The sequence below is a fragment of the Triturus cristatus genome, chromosome 8, assembly GCF_964204655.1.
Source record: "Triturus cristatus chromosome 8, aTriCri1.1, whole genome shotgun sequence".
NCBI classification, from domain to species: domain Eukaryota; kingdom Metazoa; phylum Chordata; class Amphibia; order Caudata; family Salamandridae; genus Triturus; species Triturus cristatus.
The window spans coordinates 1,120,058,776-1,120,083,449 of NC_140591.1; the positions used below are offsets into that span (position 1 = coordinate 1,120,058,776).

Genomic DNA, 24,674 nt, shown 5'->3' on the forward strand with positions numbered 1-24,674 from the left:
TCTATAAGGCATGCTCCGGCATGCTACAGGCTCGCGACAACAAGATCCGCAAGGATTGGGAGGGTGATTTGGCGCGCCCCATCACAAACGACCAATGGGCGAAATGCTGTTCAGTCACGAAAGACATCTCACTCAACAGTAGGCATAAATTGCTACACTTTAAGTTCCTGGGTAGAATATACATCGCACCTGCCAAAGCTCATAGGATAGATCCGACCAGACCTCACACCTGCCGCAAATGCGAAGTCCCACACACAGATTTCGCACACCTCACCTGGACCTGCCCCACATTACAACCATATTGGGAGAATGTGCACAAAACACTAGGCGACATGATCAAACTGACCCTCATCCCCACACCGGAGATTGCACTTATGGGTTAAGTGGTGAACTTCCCCAAAACCGTTAGGAAATTCACATCCCTCAGCTGTCTGCTGGCCAAAAGAGAAATCTCCATTCATTGGGGTCGTAGATCAGTTCCCACTTTACAGAGTTGGCTGACTAGTCTGGCTCATTGTAATACCAATAGTGAAGTGTATTCCAGTACACTGCCTAGTTCCTCCTGTCCCAGGGACATATGGGGTCCCTACAGGCCCTATGTGACATCCATTCAGCGCGCCTCTGACTCATTGCTGGAACAGGGCATTGTCACTGATGGGGTCGGATAGGAGGTTACAGGGTCTACTACTGACAGATGCTCAGAGTCCTTTCCTGCCATGTTGAGAAGGGTCCCCGCTTGCTGTATGGCAGCTCCTATACTTGTTGGGTTTGGATGGGTGCATAGCCCCACTACTAATCAACGTACGATACTGTTAAAGGATGGGGGAGGGGCCGTGGGACTGTGTTTTTTCTTTATCTTTATTCCACTAAGCTGTCGCTATTCTTCTGATTGATACGAGCCATGACAGAATAGATATTGATGATTGATGTTGTATTGCATTCGCTCCAAAGGTAATGTCAAAACAGTGAACAACTATAATCGTGTTGCTATGTTGTGTTAAAATGGAAAATGGTAAATAAAGTTTTTTTTTTAAATCTACTTTGTGGTCAAGAGGAACCTCTGTCAAGAAAGAAACAGCTGAAGAGACTGAAGGAAAGGACTAACCCTTGCTGTGTGTTCTGTGGATGGCCTGCAGTTTGCTGATTTAACCAAGGAGAGGCTAAAGGGACTTTGCTGTGTGCTGTGTTCCCCTGCTTGAAAGGACTTTGCTATGTGCTGTGTCCTGAAGTAACTTATCCCCAAGGGCACACCCGGAGTCCAAGTGAGTCTCAGCGACGCTGTGTGCGTGTGCGTTGTGCAGCCTAAGACCTTCGTGAGGATTGTCCTGTGATCGTGTGCACCCGGAGTCCAAGTGAGTCTCAGCTACACTGTGTACGTGTGATTCGTGTAGCCTGAGACCTTCTTGAGGATTTTCCGTGTGATCGTGTGCACCCGGAGCTTAAGTGAGTCTCAGCGACACTGTGTGCGTGTGCCCTGCTGCAGCCTGAGACCTTTTTGAGAAATTGCCCCGTGACTGTGTGTCCCGGAGCAGTCGTGTTCTCTGGGTTGATCAACAGCGTGACCAGAAGTGCTGCGATTGTCATTGCCATTGGCCTGGACCGGCATCCCCAGAGGAGCTGTGGGAATCCACCACCTCCGGCCCGAGCCTGCCTTTGCCAAAGAGAGACCTCGAACCATCATGTCGGGGGTCTGTGTTCCACTGCCCAAGAACAACGTTGTCGCACCGGAGGCCAAAGCCGCGAGGAGGGGAGAGGAGAGTGAGATTGCACCTCCCAGGTAAATACTCAGCGAGCGTGCATGTGTTGCCGCCTGGGGCAGGGTGCCGGCTTGGAGAGAAAAGCTCTCGGCCTTTCCCATTCTCGCAGCGCAAGCCTCGGCTCAAGCTCGTATTGCGGCCCGTACTTGCCAAGGAGTGGCAGTACCGGGGCCGGAGTGTGGAGCTGCTCTTTGTTTTACACCATACCCGTGTTGGGGGCTTATGGGCTGACCGCGAGTCAGTAAGAGTGGCATAGAGACCGACCAGAGCACCGTGATCGGTGCTGGAGTACATTATTGTTGCATTACGCATTGCATTATTTATGCACACCGAACTGCCTGATTGTTGCATAACAAACTGCATTATTTTTACATTACAATGTGCCTGATTCTTGCATTACGAACTGCATAGCATTGCTTTAGGACTGCATTGGATCATTGAGATTTGCTCATTAATACTGCAAGAACCTACAAGGGCTTGCTGGCCTAATAACCGGCAAGGTGAAATATTATCAATACACATATGTTGGATTTGTATTGTATGGTCTCATCGTATATCTTTTTATATAAACATATAATTGTTTTTATGAAACTCGTGTGGAGTCCATTTGTGGTGTTACCATTGGGTTACTGAGAGCGTGGTTGCAAATACTTGACATATTTGCCTTGAAGATAAGCCTGGCTGCTCGTGCCAAGCTACCGAGGGGGTGAGCCGGGGCTATCTGAGAAGGTGTCCTTCCTTTCTCTGACTTAGAAGCAAGGGTCCCTATTTGGCCTAAGGTACCTACCTCAGCCAACTAGAGACCCCCAGCTATAACAGTGGGACATACAGAAATAAAGACTATAACTAGAGTGATTTAAGCTAAGAAGTGTTGACGTCGATGCTGAGTGAGGTGTAGGGGAGATCTGCTGCTGGAAGAAAAGAGACTGTGAAGACTCAATCCTGAAAGACAGACTGACTAGATTGAATATTTGCGTAAGAATATCCAGGAGGGAGAGAGAGTAAGAGAGGGATGCGCCCAGGTGCGTCGGGGTTCTAGAGAAGTATAGGAAGTATCATCCTATCCTGCACCTGTCCTATAGTCTTTGTCTCCTGACTCTTACTCCACCAGTCCTTTTGGCCAGGGGTTGGGTTTCCCCATTTGGTAAATATTATTCTGACTCAAAATGTGCATATCTTTTTCAAAAGTATGAGTTATTATGTCTTTTGTCTCTTCCTCTATCACTCCTAATGCATTAAAATTGTTGAATGTGTCTGTAATTTGAATGTGATTTGATAAATGATTTTTTCTCTCCTATGAAAGTTGATGGAGTTTGCACTGTGAATCTGTACAAATTAGCGTTCATTTTGAATGAGTTATTAGATAAAATTCATTGAATCTTTCCCGGAGTCTGTGATTATTTTATTGAAAGTTATAAGATAGATTAATGAATTTGTTAATATCACCATCAACTACTCGACTAATGATCCATTGACCAAAGGAAGAGTGTTGATCTGTTAAGGTTAGTTAGACATTGACTAATTCAGATCAAGGTGAAAATAAAACTTGACCCCCAGCGAAACAGTCCGGAAACTTGGATGTGTATATGGGCCCATGTTTGAGTAAATCGTTGATTGTGAAATGTTCATCATGGCCTTTCGCTGGATCACTCCTAACAAGCACCTAGCACTTTGAAACCTGTAACCCTAAAACCTTTTGAACATTGCGTTCTAAAGCTCATTATAATCGTAATCAATTAATATTTTAGCTATGTTTAACACTAGCAGAACCAATCGATCAGCACCTGTGCTTAAAAAGCTTATTTAGTGTTTTTAGCTCCTATTTTTATATAACGGTTTATACATGGAATGATTTTAATCAATAGAACATGAATAAATAAACTTAAGTGGAATATTAGCATGCCGTAGAGACTGGGTGTATATCACATGGAATGTTTGGAGTACCAAAGCTGGAAGGCTATGGCAGAAGGCAGTTGGATGGATGGGATCTTCTTCCTGTCAATAAAGAACCTAACTTGCTGTTAACTTGAAGCTGGTTGTACGAGTGATTCTTCGTTTACCACAAATGTATGTTCATCTTACATTGCAGAAAAGCCTCTACACAGATGCAAGCCAAACAATGATAAAATAACAAGTCTCACCGCATTTGCTGACTGAAAAATTTACAACGGGCTATTTTAAGTTTCTCAAAAAAATGCTGCACCCCTTCACAAACAAGCGTAACTTCTTCAGTACCACATTGCTTCAGGGCCCCGTCGTGCGCTGTCTCAAAACATGAAAGTGGTTTTCCATCTACTGTGCTTCAGCAAGAACTGACAAGCGCGGGAGTGTCAGATACTGACGAAGCCCAACTGGAGTTTCAGTACGGAAAATGAAATGGCTCAATCTAGGCACATCTCTGCAACGTTTAGTTGGGGCTGTATGGAGGAAGCGCGCGCACACCGCCGCCGGCGTTTGAAAAAACACTGCTCCGCGCCGCCGCGCAAGGTCGTTCAGTTCAGCTGTGCTGACTCTGAGGAGGGCACGCGCGGGCGGCGCGAGAAAGCGTGGGGGCAGGACCGGAAACAGCTGTTAGCCCTGTGTCCATTAGAGCGTAGTATTTACATCCCATTTCTAATTGCTGGCTGGCATGAGCCGGCAGGCCTCGGGCGCACTTGATGCCATGGAGGTAGAAGCGGATGGGGTGGAAAATAACGCCGGTGAAGGTCGCTCTCCGACCGCTGACAAGGAGGAGACGGAGGAGGATGGTCATTGGCGCGCGGAGTTCAACTTCACCTTTACAGTCGAGCGCTTCAGCCAGCAGCGGTTATCTGTGCGTAGCCAGCCTTTTTATGTGCGCACTCTGCCCTGGAGGATCCTGGTAATGCCCCGTGTTGTCCCCGAGGGACCTAACCCCATCACAGTCGGTTTCTTCTTACAGTGTAATGGCGACTCAGACTCGCAGGACTGGTCTTGCCAGGCGCATGCAGTATTGAGAGTGCGACACCACACCCACGAGTCCCAGTCCTATTCCCGCTATATCAGTCACCGCTTCCACCATCTCCAAAATGATTGGGGCTTCCATGGCTTCATGCCACGCCACCAGCTGACCCATCCCGCCAACGGCTTCATCCAAGATGATAAGGTGACTTTCCAGGTGTGGATGCAGGCCGATGTGCCGCATGGTGTTGCTTGGGACTCCAAGAAGCATACTGGTTATGTCGGATTAAAGAACCAAGGGGCTACCTGCTATATGAACAGCCTGCTGCAAACTCTTTTCTTCACTAACCAGCTGCGCCAGGCTGTTTACATGATGCCCACTGAGGATGATGACCCAGCCAAGAGTGTCCCCTTGGCTCTACAGGAATTGTTCTATGATCTCCAGCACAGTGACAAACCAGTGGCTACCAGAAAGCTCACAAAGTCCTTTGGGTGGGAGACACTAGACAGTTTCATGCAGCACGATGTTCAGGAACTTTGTAGGGTGCTGCTGGACAACATGGAGAATAAAATGAAAGGCACATGTGTAGAAGGGACTATACCCAAGCTCTTCCGCGGGAAGATGACCTCCTACATACAGTGCAAGCATGTGGCATGCCGTTCTGAGCGTATTGAGGATTACTATGATGTCCAAGTCAGCATCAAGGGAAAGAAGGACATTTTGGAGTCCTTTGCAGACTATGTGGCTGTGGAACAGCTGGATGGGGAGAATCAATATGATGCTGGTGAGCATGGCTTGCAAGAGGCAGAGAAAGGTGTGAAGTTTCTTACCTTGCCCCCTGTCTTGCATTTGCAGCTAATGAGATTTACGTATGACTCACAAACTGATCGAGACATCAAAATAAATGATCGCTTTGAATTTCCAGAGCACCTAAACCTTGATCAATTTTTGTATAAAGTCGATGGTGATGATCCTGCCAACTACATCCTGCATGCAGTGCTAGTTCATATTGGTGATAACCATCATGGGCACTACGTTGTTTATCTGAATCCCAAGGGGGACGGTAAATGGTGCAAGTTTGACGATGATGTAGTGTCCAGGTGTACAAAAGAAGAAGCCATAGAACATAACTATGGAAGCTATGATGATGGTATGTCCTTACGTCTGTTTACTAATGCTTACATGTTGGTTTATATCCGGGAATCTAAGCTGAAAGAAGTGTTACGTGAAGTCACAGATGATGATATTCCTCTGCAGCTTGTAGAGAGACTACAAGAAGCCAAAAGGAAAGATGCACACAAAAAGAAAGTGCGTCAAGAAGCCCACCTTTATATGGAAGTGCAGATTGTGACCGAGGAACATTTTTGTTCTCACCAAGGAAATGATTTGTATGATGAGGAAACAGTAAAGTACATAGTCTTTAAAGTCTTAAAAAACTCTACACTTGAAGATTTTGTTCATATTCTCTCAGAGACCATTGGGTACCCACGTGATCAGGTACAACTCTGGCCTATGCAAGATAAAAGAAATGGTACTAGAAGGCCAGCTATGTTAGATTATGAAGCTGAGTGTAGCAGACAAATGATTGATCTCAGCAATGGTGAAAATATTTGGACTGCGTTTTTGGAATGTTTAGATCCAGAAATGTCAGTCAATGGAGCGACATTGCCAAAGTTTGATAATGACCATGATGTCATGTTGTTTCTGAAAATGTATGACCCGAAAGCTCGCACGTTAAATTACTGTGGGTATGTCTGCTTGCCAATATCTAGTAAAATAAGTGACTTACTGCCAGTTATGTGTGAAAGAGCCGGCTTTTCGAATGGGACAAACCTTATCCTTTTTGAGGAGATAAAGCCAGGTGAAACAGAATTAATCAAAGACTACGATGTGTCGCTTGATAAAGCACTTGATGAACTCATGGATGGTGATATTATAGTTTTTCAGAAAGGTGATGTACAAAGTAACAGCGATCTGCCATTAGCAAAGCATTACTTTAGAGACCTTTATCACCGTGTAGACGTAATCTTCTGTGATAAAACTATTCCTAATGATCCTGGATTTTCAGTTGCATTATCTGACCAAATGAATTACTCCCAGGTTGCAATAACAATTGCTCAAAGGCTCAACACTGATCCAATGCTGCTCCAGTTTTTCAAATCTCACGGGGATGGGCCTGGCAGTCCACTAAGACATGATTATGCTGGTACGTTGGGGGAAATCTTCAATTTTTTAAAACCGAGACAATGTAAGAAACTTTGCTACCAGCAGCTTAGAATCAAAATTACTGACCTTGAAAATAGGATAAGTTTTAAATTTATATGGCTTGACAGTACATTTAGGGAAGAGGAAATAACACTGTACCCAGACAAACATGGAAGTGTTCGTGACGTATTGGAAGAATGTAAAAATTCGGTAAAACTCAGTGAAAAGGGTTCTGGGAAATTAAGACTTGTAGGAATTGTAAATAGCAAAATAATTGGTGTCCACCAGGAGTGCGAGCTTTTAGAAAATTTATTGCCTGCAGTAAGTCACACACTTCGAATAGAAGAAATTCCAGGTGACCAGGTTGACATAAGTGAAGACGAGATGCTAATTACAGTGACCCATTTCGACAAAGAAGTGTTTGTAACATTTGGAAATCCATTTTTTCTAAAGATACAGCAGGGGGAGCATTTTCGAGAAGTGGTGAAACGGATTCAGGCAATTCTAGATGTACCAGAGAAAGAGTTTGAGAAGTTTAAGTATGCCATTGTAAGTATGGGCCAGCGGGAGTATATAAATGAGCAGGAGTACAAAGTGAGCTTGAAAGATTTCGAGCCTCAGCCTGGTTTTGCGCCACACCTAAGAACTTGGTTAGGGCTTGACCATGCCAACAAAGCTGTGAAGAGAAATCCTTTTACGTACCTTCAGAAAGCAGTTAAAATTCACAACTGATGTCAAAGTTAATATAACATGAGGTATACTAAGGGTGTGCGGATGTAGTTTTAGGTAGCAGCACATCACTGTTGCTCATGAACTGTAAAATCAACCTGCACAAGTCCCTACGGCTTATAGTCCTCACTTCAGATAGTTCATTTTGAAGCACTAACCAATGATTGTCTTGAACCAACATTAGTATTTTTAGCTTGGATGTTGCAGGTGTTTTCATGTTAAACTAACGAGATAGTGTCCACGTGCTCTGTAAAACCAATGCAATCTCTTAAACATGAAATATTAATCTGACTTGCAGTTGGGAGCAGGCCAATCGTCGTCCATCCTGGTAGGGCTTGTTCTTAAACAATCGCTGCACCTTATTATTCTTATATTTACCAAACTTATTTCTTTACTTAAAATACCTTATTTATAGAAGCAAAGCTCGGATCAATAAATGGCCCCTGATTCATTGTGTAGGCTGTGGCCAGTCATTAGGGACTTTCAGATCACAAATGCTGCTTAAATGGAAAGCCATTATCGGTTAGGGTTTAGGTGCACTACTTCTATACAGCCAGCATCGGCAAGCAGATCTACTGATGAAGGGCTAGAAAACGGTTTGTCACCTGCTACTAAATGTGCCTTAACTATCAAACAGCACACGTATATTGTATGAACCTGGAGTGTATGTATGATTTATAAACGTTTCATTTTGGAGATGAGAATAAAACACTCAAAAGATATCAAGCATTTAGAACTAAGAGCCTGCTTGCCTGAACTTCTAATTAGCCAACGCTTGGCGATAATTATTTGCCATTTGGATTTACAAATTATTTTCAATGATTTCTGCAGTTTTAAGTGTTATGCTTTGATAACAAGAGTGTGCAACAACATTTCCCTGTACAGCCTATAGTTTGCTGCTGACTATTTACTTTGGGTGTATGTTCAACAAATGCATTTTGTGTAATAATTCTTAAAGTGATAGGCTCTATCTACAAACACATTTGTGTATGTAAGAACAATTTCTATGGACAAAAGCATGATTTGCTAGTGCAAAATGCCATTCCTAAGTCACGAAATCGAGAATATTGAGATTTTGCACTTGCTAATGGGATTTGTTTGCAGAAACCGTCTGGCTTTGTGGTGAAATTTCTGTGTGAACAAGTCAAATTGGAAGGGCGAGTTGGTAGGTGTTCCTGTGTGCGTCAACCTGTAAAACTTTGTGGGTGTTCATAAAAAAATTGCAGGTAGTTTCCAGCTTTCAGCGTGGGAATGAGTATGGAGCAGATCTATTTTACATGGGCGATTAGGGATTGGGTATTGTTCACCGGAAAAAACAGTGTGAATACACTTTTGTTCTATAGCTGTTTGCAGAAATATACCCATACTATCTTTCTGTATGCAGAAACAGTAAGGTTTGTCGACTACTCATGGCAACTTGCCTAGGTATTCCTGGAGTCCTTTCTTATTTCTGTAAAAGGCAGAAATTCTTGGAAAGATCGGAGTAAATCAAGGGGAGTAGATTCTGACTTTTTCAGAACCTTTCGTGAATCAAGACCAGTATATTTACGTTTTTTAACCTACTGCTCCCACCAACATTTTTGTAAAATGTCTAAACACTCTATTTAAATAAACCCCTTTATGTTAATCTTCCTAAGAACTACAATTTCGCCAGGTATGATGATGGCTTTTGTTCAGTGAATTATATTTGTAATGGTTTACAACAAAATGAATTTATGCTGAGAAAAAGAATATCCGAGTGTGCAAACAATTTCAGAAAACAGTTTAAAATTTTTTTTTTTTAATGCAGTAATACTGTGTGTTTCAAATTATTAGACGTCTGTCAGATTTTAAGTGCAGCACAGGACTTACTTTTATCTAAATCGTGTCAGTGACTCACCAGCATATATGTTGACATAAAGGGACACTCTTGTGAGACTTTTTACTGCAGAGATCAATACTTTCCCCTTAGTAATTTTCGTTGCCATTATGGCTGTTTTGTAAATAAATTAATGTAAATAAATCAGAAGTGTCTCGCATGAATCGGGTTGGCTCTGTGTTGCAGGCGGGCCGTATATCGGATTGAGCGGGAGAGCGCCCTGGGCGCAAAGAAAATGTGGTGTTTGGTGTTGAGGCAGGGGTAATTGTGGTGTGATGGCAGGAGGTGTGAGGAAGATGGGAGGAGGGCAGGTGGTTGATGAGGTGCTAACAGTTACGCAGAGGTACATTAGGAGCTGATTACAAAGTCTTTAACGAGACCCGATTGAGACCAAGTTGGATGGATGAGCTGCTGTTTGTATTACAATGTCAGACAGCTCCCTGCTGCGCCCCTCGGAATATTCACGTCCCCGGCCTGGGCCCAGCTCGCCCATAGCCAAGGATGGTCCTGCCAGTGTGTTCAATTACCATGCAATCCCATACCATTATTGTAAATTCAGTATGTGCAAAAGGCAATATTCATGCATATATAAGAAAAGAAAGTAGATGTTTATTTCTGATTTTTTTTTTTCCATTTTTTTTTCCATCTTGCTTTATTTAACCAAACTTTATGTAATAGTGATAAATATGATAAACAGTTTTAAATTGTTGGTGACTGGCTTTCTGAGGTTATACGTGCTTTCCATATTATGTAGCAAATGTACTAAAAATGACTGGTCCTTGACAAGGTGGGTTCGGGTCATCCTGAGCTTTTTCATACAGCTTTCATACATATTGGGATTTTGTCAAGCACAACAATACACTTACATTTCCGCTGGGTCATTTTACAATCACTCTGTTACAACAAAGATTTATAAGGAATGGAAAACAGATGGTTACACAGGGCATCTGGAGTTATTTAAGATATTTTTTTGTCATTATTTTCTAATATAACTAGGTATTATACAGTACGATGAGTAGATAAGCAGATGAATGTTTATTTGGTGGTGAAAGAGATATAACCGACTCGTCTGTAAGTCATGTGTGTCATTGGAATATCAAGTGGGGTCCAGAGGATAACAATTGGCTTGGTGTATACAATTTCGTCACTAGGTTATATGGGACGAGCATCTGCATGAGACAGAGCACCCTGAACCCACCCCATACATTTTTAGTGTGGTCCTGCCATATTCCAACTTGAAAATTAATTTACTCTTGCCCTAAAAAGAACTATTTTTGCCGCCTTTGAAGTGTGAAATTAAATTCAAGTGCTTGGTGAATACACCCTAATTTGCAGGATTGTGGGCGGTCATCAGGATTTGATTGCTGACCCTCCTCTTCAGCAAGATTTGCCCACACGCAAATTCTGCCATACTGGCTGAATTTCTGTGATCAAATTCCATTTGTGGTGGCAAAATCTCACCATTTCTTATTGTGAGTTAAGAATGGCATTTTTGCCCTCATACATTTTTTGCACAAAGAAATTGAATTTGAATGAGAAAAAAATCTTTATTAAATGCGTCCATCGTGCTTTGCACCAGTGTAAGCACTTGTGAACCAGCTGGTTGAGAAATCATCTGACCTAAACTTTCCTAAAATGTAGATCTTTGTCGTATTTCATAATTGTAGCTAACGTTTTCACTTGGAAAAACATGCAGGCTACCCTCTTCTTTTTGTATAAAGCTGTCTTTTGAGATTATAGGCCCAGGTAATGACCACTCTTTCTGAAACATTTGTATGACTTTCTCTTTAAGGTTAAACCAGAGTTAGTGTTTAGGTAGTACATTAACTGGTTATCAAATTACTTATGATTACCATAGTACAGCCTAACTTGAGAAAAGAACTCCTACAACAATGTTTACTGTTTCAAAATGTCATGTTACTGTCACTCTACAAAAAAAATAAGGGGAACCCTAATGACAATGCCTATTTATTAATATTTATCGTAATTTCAGTGATTTGACCACAATTTCTCCATATAAATGCTTTTACTTTTAAGTTCTGCAATTGAAAACAGGAAGGCAGGAAATATATATGCATTTCAGCCAAGAGTAATAGGCTATTTTTACCATGTATTATTGAGGGGAATTGTGAACCACTCTTGCGTAATGTTCCTTTTCCCCACTAATCGATGTTAATAATAAAATATGACAGTGTGTGTGTGTGTGTGTGTGTGTGTGTGTGTGAGAGAGAAAGAGGGGAAAGGTCTGCGTTACTGAACATCCCATGCTTTCGTTTAATGCACAACCAAAGGGGATGATGGACGGAGTGTTGAACAAAGCAAGCACTCGCCCCCATTCAACTGATCTGGGTTTAATCCATCATCATTCTTTAGCTCACTCCGCCACCCCAGTTCAGACATGGCCATATGCAAATCAGTCTGACCCTGTGCCTCATGGGAACAGTGCAGCCCAAACTGCCAAGCCATGTCTTCCCTGGACCGGAAACAAGCATCCTGGGACCGGTTTCTGGCTAATCAGCCGTCATCAGCCAGGCTAGCTTGAATCCAGTGGCAAAGTGAGCAAGGGACCCACGTCTGGGCATACCCTGCCAACTTGGGACAAACAAAGCAAAACCAAAGGGGATGATGGACGGAGTGTTGAACAAAGCAAGCACTCACCCCCAGTCAACTGATCTGGGTTAAATCCATCATCATTCTTTAGCTCACTCCGCCACCCCAGTTCAGACATGGCCATATGCAAATCAGTCTGACCCTGTGCCTCATGGGAACAGTCCAGCCCAAACTGCCAAGCCATGTCTTACCTGGACCTGAAACAAGCATCCTAGGACCGGTTTCTGGCTAATCAGCCGTCATCAGCCAGGCTAGCTTGAATCCAGTGGCAAAGTGAGCAGGAGACCCACGTCTGGGCATACCCTGCCAACTTAGGGCGAACAAAGCAAAACCAAAGGGGATGATGGACGGAGTGTTGAACAAAGCAAGCACTCGCCCCCAGTCAACTGATCTGGGTTTAATCCATCATCATTCTTTAGTTCACTCCGCCACCCAAAAAAACGATAGATTTAGGCCCAGATCTCTGTACTGGGTGAATGTATGACATTGTTCTGCATTCTGTCCATCAATTGTTGTTTTTGCATTGGTCACCCCGAGTGGGACGGGTATGCCCAGACGTGGGTCCCGTCCTCTCCATGCCACTGGAGTCAAGCTATCCTGGCTGAAGAGGGGTGGACCCCTGAAACTGGTCCTAGGATGCTTGTTTCCAGTCCAGGGAGGACCTGGACTGGCAGATCGGGCTGGTCTGTTCCCATTGGGCACAGGGTCAAGACTGATTTGCATATGGCTGGGTTCAAACTGGAATGGCATGGTGAGCAAAAAACGATGGATTTAGGCCCAGATCTCTGTACTGGGTGAATGTCTGACATTGTCTGCATTCTGTCCATCAATTGTTGTTTTTGCATTCGTTTAATGCACGACTTGCAGGTGAAATGGTGATGGATTGATTGTAGAGATACAGCAACCTCTTTGGAATCCAGAACTCCTGGAAATTTTTAGTTTTTTTTACCGCAGTTTAATACAGCGCAAATGCAACCTGAAGGTATTGGAGCGCTTTATATGAGTACCAGTTACATTACACAAGGAAACATTCATTCATTTTTGTTTTTTCTGGCAAGGAGAGATTAAGTGCTTTTCTCAGAGTCACAGGATGTTTAGCAGACGCAGAGACTCGAACATGGTTCTCCAGTTCCTAAGTCAGCAGCTGTTACCGTAATGCCACAACCTTTTTCCTGCTAGGGAACTGAAGGCAAGAAAGGTAGGTGTAAATAACCCCCTGCCACAGCGGTCTGGTCTTCGTGGGCATAACCTCCTGCTTGTGAAACAAATCATGTCAATTGACAGCTCCGCTCAGTGAGTGTGTTTCTGGCAGTATCCTCAGTGTGCCTTCTAGCATTTCATATAACAGAATTCAAAACCTACAAAGAAATCCAGAAACTCTAATTACTCATTCCTTCCTATGGGAAGCAGGTAGTGGGCTCCTATGTGGTGCCCGTGCAAGTTTGTTCACTGGAGGAACATGCCTAAACTTTATCCTTTTGGAGTATAATGGGGCATTTTCAAACCACTGTCAACTTTTGCCATGCTTTTAATGATTGGTGATTACAATTGGCTCTCCCATTGAGCCAGATTCTGTGGATGTTCTAGGGTATCACACAATAGATCAGCTGTCCTTGAAGGCTGTTCTTATTATATTACTTACTGTGGCCTCCCCTGGGGTTGTTCTCCCAGCATCATATGGCCAAAATGTCGTCACCTCTCTTTCCAGTTTCCCCTGTGAGCAATCCCTCATTAGGGGTTCACTCCAGTGTCTATGCTCCTTCATTTTGTAGGCCACATCCGGGCAACCACTTTATGTTCCACACAAGATTGTTATTGTTGCTACTTCAGGAAGCTTTGTGTAAGCTTGAGCCTCCAACAGTTGTGTTTGTGCTGAGGAGAGATTTAAGCATATCCTTCAACCTCTTCATTGATAAGTACCTCTTCCAGGCCATTTGGGATTTTCTCATCTCTGACGTTTTAGATTGAGGTTGGGGGAGCAATATGCACTTTCATTTTCAGTATATTTCTGGTGTTACTGTTGTTTTTTGACCATGATTTCTGTTTTTTGAAATAGTTTTTTAAAAAATTCTTTAAAAAACAAATATTTTTATTAAGCAGTCGCTTAGAACACATTGATATAGTTTGTCAATACAGGCTGAAACAGGGCATCTTGGTAGCTATATAAATGTACCCTTACATACAATGAGCTCTCACATTTCGTAGCCAATTAACTTAAGCAGTAGCCCCTTCAAGTTTGACTAATCCCCGGCTCCAGTATTCATTAGCTTCTATATTTCTCCCACAGGGTCCATACTTTCTCCCATTTTTTTGGGGCACCCTCTACTCGCTTAAATCACTTTTTCGGCCTGCTGACACCAGTCAAGGTCCCGTTTCCAGGCCCCCACCCTTGGTGACTAAGCCCCACCCCACGCTCTCGCTTTGTTCATCTTTGCAACACCAGAGGCCGGTGCCAGCCACGTTTTAGTATGTTTGGGCCTGGTGAACTCCCCTGTCACACTCGGCAAGTGCCATCTCGCCTCAACAGGAACCTGCATACCACTACTGTTGCCATCTCCCCTCCTAGTACCTCCAAATCTTGGGACAGTCCCAGAGGATGTGGAAAAAGGTGCCCACCTCCCCACAACCCCTAGCACATTGCCTGGAGTCACATCGGCCCAATCTCTGCTGTAATGTTTGGGCAATATAGGACCTGTGTAGAATCCTGAGTTGAACTAATCTAAATCTTGCGCGTACGGCAATTTCCCTAGGGCTCTGTATGGGCCCCGCCCAGTCGCCGTCTCCCAATAGTCCCACGTCTGTCTCCCATGCCTCCCTCAAGTGGCCCAGAGGATCTGCTAGGTTATTCATGATCTTGCGATATATAAGCGAAACAGCCTTGCCCACCATTGGGTCCATCAGTAATCTATCCTCCAGTGAGGAATAGTCAGGCAACTGCACTTCCTCCGTCACATGGCACCACTGGCCATGTCTCAGCTGTAAATACCGGAGCCGCTTCCCATCTGCAAATTTATATTCTGACTGCAGGTGCTCAAATGTACACATTTTCCCCTTCCACCAGATATTCCCAAACTTGTTGATTCCAATGAGGCTCCATCTACGGAAGCCCGCCAGGCGTCCCACCACTGCCAATTGGTCACAGTCCCACAATGGGGATTGGCCCGTCAGTTTGGATTCCTACCCCAGTAGTTTTGTGGCTACTTGCCATGCCTGGATGACCGTCCTCGTATGTGCTGGCAGATGCAGCTTACGTTCACCCCTATACAATGCCGCACAATATCCCAGAGGCCCCAATGTGTGGCGGTCTGCCCTGTAGGCTGGTTCCTCGTACTGTGCAAATGCCCAGTCATTCACATTTACAAGCTGAGACGCCAAGTAGTAACTCCTGACGTCAGGTACCGCTAGTCCCGCCTCATACACTTCCCTCTGCAGCTTACGCAGTGCAATTCAGGGGCTTCCCCCCCTCCCATAACAGGGTGCATATTTCTGCATCAATTGTTCTAAATACTGCGGTCGGTATCTGATATTGAGTATTCTGGAGTACATATAGTAAACATGGGAGGGCCATCATTTTAAACAAGACCGCCCTTCCCATGAGAGAGACCGGTAGCTTCTGCCAGTTAGCTACAGCTCTACGTAGTCTCTCCAGCTGCGGATATAGATTCAGTTCTAGAAACCTCTCTGCCGACTTAGTGACCCAGATTCGCACATTTTTAAATTCCTCCTGCTGCTCCAAGGCCGCACATGCAGACGCAAGGTGTAGTTTTTGCCTGTCAAAGAACAAAAACGTGATTAATCTCAGTTTATTTGATAACCAGTATAATTACTGAATGTTCTAAAGATATGGATAAGTCTATGGATTGTGTGGTGTGGTCTATGCGCATAAAGCATGACATCATCCGCATATAGGGAGATACGTTTCTCACAGCCACCCCAACATCTATTCCTTTCACCAAAGGATCCCTACGCACCCACGCCGCGAGCGGCTTCAGAGCCATTGCAAATATCATCGGGGATATGGACATCCCTGGTGGGTGCCTCTGCGGAGCGCAAATGGTCTAGATATCGCCCCGTTGAATGAATGAGAGGAATTGGGTATGTTGCAAACAGCTACTCCAGCAAGAGTGTCCTGGCGTTGACTCAAACTCTACCCATGGGGTTCGAGTATAAAAGCCGGACCCAGGCACAGAACCACGGTCCAAAGCCCAACTGGGACAGGACCATGAATAAATACGTTCACTCGATACTGTCGAATGCCATACGGGCATCCAAGACACCACTGCTGTGTCCTCTGTCGGGCGTGCCGTCACCTCCTGCATTACCCCATATAGACAACGGAGGTTCAGCCTTGTGCTTCTCGGAGGCATAAACCCCGATTGGTCTGGGTGAATTATTGTGGAAATGATGGGCCAGTGTCTATTAGCCAGCACCTTTGCCAATACCTTGGCCTCAAAATTGAGCAAAGTGATGGGTTTATATGACCCACATAAATTTGGTGATTTACCCGGTTTGGGAATGACTACAATTGTAGCAAGCCTAAGGTCCTTTGGTAGACGTCCTACCTCCCGCGCTGCACAGAGCATGTCAAGCATAGGCTGCGCTACTGTGTCCGCCACACATTTAAACATTTCAGTAGGCAGTCTATTTGGGCTCACTGCTTTCCCAGTCCGCTGTTCTCTTATAGCACTGGCCACCTCCTCCACTGTCAGGTCTTGATCGATTGCTGCGCTGTCTTCCGCAGAAAGTGTCAGCATGGCAATATCTTTTAGGAATGCAGTACATTCCTCTTCCGTCGTGGCTGAGGCCGACCGGTATGCCATTTCATAGTATTGCGCAAAGGCTTCCGCTATTTCGGATCCTGCCCTACAGCACGTGCCCTCTAGACCCGGATTTCAGCCACCCAGTTCCTTTCTCGATCCCTCTTTTCCAACCAGGCAATTAGCTTATTAGCTTTATCGCCTACATCATATATCTTCCTTTGCGTTGCCAGTGCGTGGGATCATCCAGCGTCTTCCTCCAAATCCCTAAGCCACTTTCGTTTGAGACCTAGCTTATGTCTGAGTGTCAAGTCAGTCCCCCCAGCTGTAACAGTTGTTCTTCAAGTGCTGCAATCTCTTGTTCTATTGCGGCACACCGGGCCTGGCACTCCTTTCGCCTACCCCCCATTTCTGCCTGGGCATAGCCCCTTGCAACCACTTTGTACGCCTCCCATAGCACACATTGTGAAGTAACCAAACCTGTTTCGTCTGGAAAATACTGTTCAGTATGTTCCCTAAACTTAGGGAATCCAAGGGGGGAGGTCCAGTACTAGCTTACTTAGAAGTGGCAGCGTCTCCACGTGAAGCCTATGTGGCATGTAGACGGAGCATATATTAAAAGTACGCCCTTTCCAAGTCCCTGTCAGCGCCACATATTTACCTAGAGGATCGTACCATACATGTCTTGGTATAAGGGGCACTGACTTTTTCAACAATATAGCCACCCCTCTAGAGCCAGAGGTAAACCCTGCTCGTGCCAGGAGGCTGTAACCAAACCTGTTGAGGGCCAAGTAAGAGTTTCCCTTCAGATGTACTCCTGAAGAAGAATCAGGTAAGGAGAGTGTCTGTGTAGGTATTGTAGCTCCATAGTCCTCTTAATTCTGTCATTTAGCCCATTAACATTCCATGTCATGGCCCTAAGGGCCAATGTAGCCTGATTAGCCATATCCTAGCCGAGGATGATGCAACCCTTCTCCTCACTCCCCCGCCCCCCCCCCCCCCCCCCCACCTAGGCCCACCACCCTGAGTTCTAGTCCCAGAGCATCCTGTAGCCCTTAATTTAATGTGTCTAATAGCAGCAACATCACAACTTGGAAAGTAAACATCCAGCTGAAAACCAGTTCAGCCCACCCACCCACTACACCCCCCCCCCCCGCTGGCGGCTTTGAACTACCCATCTCTCCAACTTAGCAGAGTGCCTGTCTCCCTCCCGAAACAACAAAATGAAGCCAGTGCTTACCCTCTCCAATTCCCCTTTGAACCCTTCACAATATCATATTGCCAGATATCTCCTTGCATCAGCGTCTCAACAATTATCTTTCTGCCTGCTCCAGCCAACACCTAAACCCCCATGTCATGCAGGGCCTCAAGTGAGCGGAATCAGACCCCTTCAACTCCCAACAGTCCAAAGTAAGTCCGGTTAGCATCGGCCAGTGTTCAGGAACAGTCTTGGTATCTATACATTTGGTGCGCAATTGTCTTACTGACAGATAACTCTGATTCTTTCCCCAGTTGGTTCCGCAATGTCTTGTTCTGTGTCTTTCCGAACATACTGGGAATGCTTGGTACGGGTTCATTTCTGCCTCAAGCTTCCGTCCTTGCCTGAGTTCCCGACTTGTCGCCAGCCGTCGAGCCAGTCCCATGCCTCCTCAGGCGAGGAGAGAAAGTATGCTTTCCCATCTGCTTCAATCGTGAAACCTGGGAAGAAGGCAACCGTATTATTCTCAAACTTCATGGGTGGGGCTGTATGCGCTGCTTGTAAAATAGCATCTCTGTCCCGAAAGTTAAAGCCCTTGCGATTATGGGCCTTGCGGGGGTCCCAGGCCGTGGCCGTTCGCCTAGGTCCTGATGGGCTCTTTCAATCGGAAAAATACCTTAACAGACCTTTTGGTTGCAGGTCTTTAGTGATGAATCCTCATCAAAAAGATCTGTTGCTAGCCCTTCAGCGAGTTCCTTTACTCCTAGGATGCATATGTTGTTTCGACGCGCCCTTCCTTCATAGTCGTCTAGCTGAGCCTCCATCTTATCGTGCTTGGTTTGGAGCAGCTGCACTTGTTGCTTACTGCTGGCTGTATCAGCAGTTAGCGTTGGGGTGGCTTCCTACACTTCCTTGACCCTAGTATCTATATTACGAAGATCCACACGCACCAAGGAGATTTCTATATTTACTGTTTCCAGCCTTGACTCCAGGGAGGTGCGAACATTGTTGATGGCTGACATAATTTCCTGAATAGTAGGCTCTGGCTGTCCAGTGGGGGCACAGGCCTATACTTGTGTGTTTGTGTTAGTGACATCTGGTTCTTCTCCCACTTATTCCAAACATGTTTCTCTAGTTTCGTTTGTCGAGCTGCCATGCCACCCTTGCCCCCTGTCATTGTGGTTCGTGCGGCCTGAGCGCCTCGTGCCTGGGCCGTAAAAAGTGTTATTTCGGGGCAACCTAGTGGTAATCTTACAGCCTCAGTTGCTATCCTTCATTTACCACTTTGTGGTTCTCCGTCCGCCGTCGTCCCTCTTATGTTGCATTGATATATTTCTATCCTATACAATGTCCGCAGAGGAGGAGACCGGGATCCTGGAAAGGTCACAAGCAAGTATGGCACAGTATTATTATTGGTTATCCGCTGACCCGGCTCTCCAGGGCCTAGTATTGCGCAGTTTCTCTCCTCTGGTCAGCACACTCTGTTTTTTGGCTTTTCTTGACCATGTGCCCCCCTGTGGTACCCAGTATCTCGGCTTTGGGCGTCCGCCCCTTCACTTGGACGTCTCCACCTTCTGCTACCCGCTAAGGCCTCTGCTGCTTTAGCTCATGTCCTTGTGGTAGTCGTGTACACCCCGCTCCTCCTTGTGTCTCTACTGGTGTGGTTGTTCGCTCGTTAGGCCTCCAGCCTATGACTGTGCTGGATCTACTATACTGGACCAAGCGGTTCAAGGCACACTATGCTCCTGCGGCGCTGTTAGACATTTCCGTGCTCGCTATCAGCTGGTATTGTTTTTATTGGGGTATCTTATCGCCCTTTGTGCCGCCTGCACTTTCCAAAGTCACGTCTGCCGGGGCCTCCAGTCATTCGGCTCCTCAGGCACACCCATGCAGTGCCATCTGGCCCCCCCAGGTATGCGAGCTCCTCGTGCTCGTGGGGGTTTTATGACTGCTGCACCACGTGCTCAGCCCAGCATTCCACGGCTCCTCCTTGCGTGTTCCTGGGCCTTGCATCGGCAGTCCAAAGCCAGTCACAGCCAGGCCCGCAAATAAGTTGTTGTGCTCTCGCCTCCCACCCCGGAGCCACGGTCCCTTTGGATAGATGGGCCCGTCAGTGCCGGCCGGTCCCACCGCCGGCCGGCGCCCACATCTCTCTATGCCGCGTCGTCATCACAGGAGGAAACCCGCAGCCTTACTTCATGTGTGGTAGCGGTACTGATCCACCCGCCGCTACTGTTGTTTTGGGCCGCTCCAGATCTGTCTCTCTCGTCCGCCTCGGTCTTTTAGGCCTCCGTGGCGCAGTGCAGTCGGCAGCCCACGTTTTTGGCGCCGGTTCTGGTGCTCCATTTCCAGCGCCGCTTAGCACCTCTGTCTACGCCTCTCACTCCCTCCGGTCACTGTCCGAAGGTCGCTGCCCACTCACCAGGATGGATTCATGGCAGCTCACTTCTCGTGGTGTAGTCAGGCCGTCGTGCCCACTGCAGCCTCCATCTTCTATTCACTTTCTTGACCACGCACCTCCAGTTTTCTTGTCATCTTTCAGTGCATATACTAATTCGAAACGCTGTTGACAGAGCCCGTGGTGTCAGGGGCTCGTTTTGACAAAATTGTCTGGTTCTATGAACGGATTTGTGCCGGATTTATCAGAATTACGGGCTAGGGCTCCGGAGCCGCACAAATGCATGACCGTTCCCATCGGCGGGTGGCCACCCCCCTCCCCCGTTTTTTCAAATTCTTTATGCCCTGAGCCTTTCTTCTGAAGCTGAGAAAGCTCTCCACTACTTCAATGAGAACTAGATTCTGAAGGGTTATCTTCAGCAGGGTCTCATTCTCTTTGATATCATCCTCAGAGCAGTCACTGGCTACTGAACATGCTTTCTGTAAGCATTGTGCTTAAGAAAGGAGGTCAAACGCATACAGTTTTGTTAAGGTTGTCAATAAATAAGTTTGGCTAGGTCTGTGTAGTGTTTTTTATTTTGTTTTATGTTTTTAAATCTTCTTAGAGAAAAAGCTATGAAGTAAGGTGGACTGTTTGAGACTACCCATGACAGTCCTATTCTGGGCCATCTGAAGTTTATCCTCCAAGGAGCAACTTCAGCTGTGCTACAGGTCAGTGTGACATGGTCAAGGGCTTTGCGTACCAGCTCCCTAATTTCCCTGTTCTCGCTGTTGTAGTGGGAGATGTCCAAGGATCACAAAATCAGCTACTTATGTCTTTCAGTGTACACTTGTTTCTGTGTTTTTATTGCCATGTGATGTACCTTGCAGACATCTTGTGCGGCTTTTTGCAATCCGATGTGGTGACTTTACCCTACATGGCTTTCCTTACTATTCTGATTATTCTTGATATTTCACCTTATATTATGCACTCCTATTAGACATGCTCCTAAATACACGATTGAAATTTAGGCACTGCATTTCCTATAGCTAGTTCTATGCACATCTGTTTGTATAGTCGTAGTCTAATGTATGCTACTCCCTCTCTTTTAAACGCTTACCTAGGGTCCATCGTATTCTGTCATAGATAATGGGCTAGAAGATGCAAACTGTTAGAAGGATGTCAGTTCGCCAAATGTGACTTGTGGCCTACTTATTTTTTGGGTTAAATTCTGTGTGGAGTAGCATCCTCTATAGTAAGCAGAATGTGTTATGGATGTTGTGGACAGTTTGAAGAGTGTACTTTTGGGCATTAGTGTGCTAACGACAATTTTTTTGACTAGGGTCACACAGTTTGTAATGTGGTTTAAGTGTTACGAACAGCCACAGTTAACCATGATTCTGAGCAATCACCATCACTTTCTGAACGTAACATTCAGAAGTGGTTCCCCCATTCACTTGGTTAACGACTTCTCTAAATAAATCAATATATAACAAATCCTTTTATTTATAAATATCTCCCTAGTTTTTGCTAGAATTTCTATTCGAATTTATGGCACACGCCACTGGCTCATTCATGTGGAATACAATTCTATTTAAATATTGAACAATAAACTATAATTTACTTTTAACAAATCCATCAAAAATATTTATCTTTAATTCAACCATATATGTTACAGTAATTAAAAAGAAGGTAGTAATGCTCCATAAATCATTTTTTTTATATGTGCGGATTAAACATAACAACATAACACATCACTTGCATCTTGTCAAACTCAATTCAGGGGTCTTGGGGCTACTAGGCCATGACAGTCGGGGTTGAGTCCATTTTGCACTGATGTCCTGGCCTCCTAGAGACACCGAGCACCTAGTACACCCCTGTAGCACTTGACTCTCAGGATAGCAAGGTGAGCGGTTCAAGGCTTATTCAGGGAGGTGGTGTGGCATTAGGGTCTTAACTCAATAATGGTAATATTATAATTAACTCTAAGGATTGTCCAGTTACTGCTGTGTGTAAACATAATAGGACAAAGTACTATGTTATGTTATGTTATTTTAATTTGTAAAGCGCGCAGCTACTCGGAAGTGTCCCGGTGCTGTATAGCGCTGGGGAACCCATCCTGGCTTTCCCTGTGAGATGGTCCCTACTGGCATCTCCAAGGTGAAGACAGGCATCCCCACCGCTGATGGGGCCGTAAGTGGAGATTAAGCAAGCTATTGCCCAGAGTTGCTGAGTGGGATCAATGGTTAGAGTGGGCACCGAGGCGAGAATTATCGAGTCCGCTGACCTTGGCCCAAGACCCTGCCGCGACGGGAATCGAACCCTGGTCCCGGGCCGACCTCTGCTTCCGGGTCTGCGGCTTCTAACCATTGAGCCACACCAATCCACTATAGTACCCAAATACTCAGAATGGCACAACAATATGGTCCGTAGCCAGGGCTTTAAGTGGGCCGGTCTCACCGGTGCTGAGCACCGGCAGTTTTTTAAAGGAGGCCTCAAAACGGATCTCTATTGAGCTCTGTTTTGTGCCCCGGAGGTCCGTGTTTTTTCGGGACTGCAGTGGCAGCGGGCACATCGATGTGCGTATGCTCACTAGTGGACAAGATACTGCATGGTGTCATGCCAGGTGAGCGTTTTAGGGGAATGGAAATCCTTTGACGAGAGTCATTTTCTCTATGGATCTCCCTTCTCCTTTTGAAACACAGGAGCAGCAACATTGTTGTGGTGTCACCAGCTTAAAGTAGAAAGTTTTCAATATTATATACAAGCCATAGTTGCTGCCTATTTATCTTATGCAACTAACAACCATTGACAAAGCCAATAGTCCTGTCTTTTTGTAGGTGTAATGTTACTTTTACTATATATCTGAATTCAGTGACAGAAACAGCAACATACAAGTCGGGCGGCACACTATGCTAAACACCGATTTTTAGATTATGTGTTATTAAGCCAAGCCCTTAATAATGTCGGCCACGACCCTTTGAGAGACCCCCCAGTTTTTTCATCCCACTTAAAGCCCTGTCCGTAGCAAATTGTCTAGTAAGGCGATTCTTCAAGTTATGGAATCCAAAATTACTAGGCAAAGAATGCTGGGCAAGTGGAGGCTCATAGTGTGAGGCGTGAACACCTTCCTGTTTCTGGGACCTATAAGTCAATCTTTAGGGTTTTCATCCTGATTCAGTGGTTATTGTTAATGTCCGCAGTATCATTCTGGCTTGGGAGAGGTAAAGTGCCCTCATTTACCCAGTTAGGAACTGCTGGGCTTTAAATTCAATGTCTCTCCCAAGTCTGCATCCTTACTTTTCCTCAACCACGAGCGGCTGTTTGTGAAATCGTGGTGTCAATGTTTTGCAGAGGAGCAGTTGCAGCTTGCATGCCCAAACAGAGGTGCAGAGTTCTTGCAGATCTTTAAGCAAGTTCACATAAGTATGTAGGCCGACTGAAAGCTGGTTTCAATTTCTGTGTTCAGGATCCCTAGAACATGATAAAAGGGGGGATCCAAGGCCACAGGGCGCACAAACCAGCTCCAGCACAGTCAGCTTGCAGTGACCACCTTCAGCGGTTGTCTTATAATTTTTAAGCTCACACTTCTTGAGAACAGTTCAGTTTTCAACCACGGGAGAGCACTGTAACAGTGAGTCCGACCCCGACAGTGCCTTCGTCTGTCACTCTCACACTGACTTTGTGTCCCCCACCATATCCCCTCTGTACCCACAGCACCCGGTCTCACGGATCAGACCTACAGCCTTTGGCAGCGTTGAGACGCCTGACGAACACTGTTTCTTTAACTGGGACGAGCTAGCAGCAGACCCCGCCCCCGACGAGAACGTCACAGAGACAGAGCCGTTATATCCCGGAAGGCGAGGACGAGAGGGGTGTGTTATCACCGGAGCGGAGAAGATAGCGAGAGAAGGAGAACGAGAGGAGAACCGAGAGGACCGTGTGGAGAGTATCGTGGACGAGAAGAACGAGGAGACTACCAGACGAGGAGCGGAGGTGCCGGTAGCCGAGCCAGGAGGCCAACGACCCCGTGATTCGCCCCGCCACGTTTCCGAGGGAGAAGCGTGGCACCAGCAGGTACGGGCTCGTATCTCGGGTTGGGCGGGGCTTCGTAGTGTGCCTAGAACATAAGAGCCGTACCCCTCACCGTACCCTTTCCTCACTACCTTCGTCACATAGGTTAGGAGTTTTGAGCACGGTGATCCTCCTTCACTCCCTGGGCCCCCTCACAATATAACCTTTGAGCAAACCACTGATTCGCCT

At 45.7% G+C, this 24,674-nt stretch overlaps 1 pseudogene; it reads left to right on the forward strand.

Annotated features, from left to right (window-relative positions):
- The first annotated feature begins 4,252 nt into the window (after positions 1-4,252).
- LOC146805473 (ubiquitin C-terminal hydrolase 7 pseudogene) lies at positions 4,253-9,399 on the forward strand (annotated as a pseudogene).
- The last annotated feature ends 15,275 nt before the right edge of the window (positions 9,400-24,674 follow it).